This window comes from Oratosquilla oratoria, chromosome 15, assembly GCF_046742065.1.
Source record: "Oratosquilla oratoria isolate Oo_2021 chromosome 15, ASM4674206v1, whole genome shotgun sequence".
NCBI lineage: Eukaryota > Metazoa > Arthropoda > Malacostraca > Stomatopoda > Squillidae > Oratosquilla > Oratosquilla oratoria.
The window spans coordinates 27,774,154-27,776,653 of NC_134791.1; positions in this window are offsets into that span (position 1 = coordinate 27,774,154).

The following is a 2,500-nucleotide window of genomic DNA, read 5'->3' on the forward strand; positions in this document are numbered from 1 at the left end:
TGTCAACACTTACTTTCCCAGAGGTAAGTCAAGTTGCAGCTAGCTAGCACTAGCTACTACTAAACTAGCCAAATGTGAACAAGGCTTTGATGACCGTATTCTAGCTAACCTAGGACGATGTTACTGAGTCATGAGGATTCCCTTTCATGCTATTATGGGCTAATGATCATCATCAGTATTAATCCACTTACAAACCTAATTGAGACGTTTTATGACAGTCAGCATGACACAACACCTATAAATCTAATTGACATGGAGGAATTTTTATAACATTAAATTAATTATTATATTAGGTAACATTGGGTGAGCGTGAGTGCGCGTCCCGACTGGCTACTTCCCTTACAAGAAAGAAGAGGCCTCTGGTATATAAATAGAAATTTTTTTTTTTTGCTATACATTATACCATTATCTGTAATATTAATTATATAACATGAAAAGTGTGAAATAAAAAGCACATTAAAGACTGCTGGCACTTGGTAAATCTTATTTAGACAAACAGGAAAATATCTTATTTAGCTGAAAGAGTTGTAGACGATCTACTTTATTTAAGAGGAGTAGGTAAATTTTCTATTTTGTTTTAGGTAACAGAAAATATTCTATTTAGTTACAGGGAATATTTTTACTTGCCTGGGCGATATTTATGAACTATTACTAAGGAATTTTCGATAATTTATTGGACAAATTATGTGAACAAATATACACTTTTGTCTCTCACAGATTTTTTTTAATTATATTTTTTCTTTTATTTATTTTCATCTATTCATTTACTTTTTTGTGGAAAAATAAATTTATATTTTTATATGAATTTAGTAGCTTAAATATATATATATGAATATATATGTGAGTGTGTATGTGTGTGCGTGCGTGTGTGCGCGCGCGCGTGCACGTGTGTAGGTGAAATGGCAAATGAAAGGTTAAAGTTAGAGTATGGAGTTTCATTTATTACCAGGCGTTCCAACTTCTTGGGCCTCCTTCAGAATATACATAGATACATACATATATATATATATATATATATATATATATATATATATATATATATGCGTAAATTCTTTGTATCTGCACTGAAGAGAATTACACGAAATTGACGAAATTAGCTTCGTTTGTTTCTTTTTCCTAGTGGTTATTTACGCATTTTTGAACACACAGATGCATCCTCCTGTTTATTAAATTTTGTCACAATGTTCATGTGTGTTGTGTGTGTGTGTGTTGTGGTGTGTGGAAGGATCCTTTCCGTCTTCTGCTGCTGTGTCACAGCCACTGTCGAGAACAACGAAAATGGCTCAGGAAACAGAAGCCCAAGGCCTTCCAGAGGCGAAAAGCCACAAGACGCTCCCGGTAACGCCCATCAAGAGGAACTGACGCAAGAAGCTGAAGCCTCTACATGCTCTGAAGCCCGTGTCTCTCTCCAAAGTATCCTAAAGGAGAATAGCGATACACAGGGCAAAGACTCTTTTCAGAGACAATTAGAGGAGGCTCTCAAAAGACGTTTTACAACGCCCAATGACAGCCCAGAGGAACCCAGCACCCCTTCTTCAAGAGTGAAAACAAGGGGTTCTCTCTTCGTCACCTATAAAGAGTCTTTCGTGCAGTCTTCGTCTAAGCACTCAGGAGTAACAAATGGAGACTCAGGTGACACCGAACACACCGACTTCACGAAAAACTACAAAGTAGTTTCTGCCCTCGGAAGCGGTGGATTTTCGTCAACCGTCCTCGTCTCCAACATGGCAACGGGGATCGTCAGTGTGGCCAAGCTCCCAAACGAAGGGAAACGGATCTCAGACATCATCCAGCGGGAGATCGATGCTTTGGGCGCGCTGGGTCACCCAAACATCGTCCGACTGATAGATGTGGCCACAAAAGGAGATTTGAAAATTATCATCACAGAGTACTGTCCTGGGGGAACTCTTGCCCACGTACTCGAAAGGCATTCGAAATTGCCCTTCTGGGATTGGGGCAACCGTGTGGCATCATACTGCCGCCAGATGTCCAATGCCGTGACATTTGCCCATGCCAGCAACATCGCCCATCTTGATATCAAACCAGAGAACGTAGTTCTCGATAAGAAACGAGAGGTCTTGAAGCTCATCGACTTCGGGCTCTGTGCAAGAGGGGATGACGTATACGAACGTGGTCTCAAGGAAGTTCGAGGCACGCCCTGGTACATGGCTCCTGAAGTAATAGATAAGGACCAGCACCCTTACTCCGCCGGAAAAGCCGATGTGTGGTCTCTTGGATGCGTCTTCTACGAGTTCTGCACTGGAAAGATTCCCTTCTTCGACTCAAAGGCAGAAGCTCTCAGGCCTACACTCCTGATGGAATACTACGGCCAATGCTGCAAGAACGGCAGGCCAGACCTCAGGAACTTCTTGCAGAATACCTTTAGCCCTCTTCAAGAATGCATCTTCAAGGGCATTCTCAAGACCATGGTGGATCCTGACCCTTCCAGCAGAGCCACAATTTGGGATGTCAGCCAGGTATTTTTCCCAAAACAGTGAAA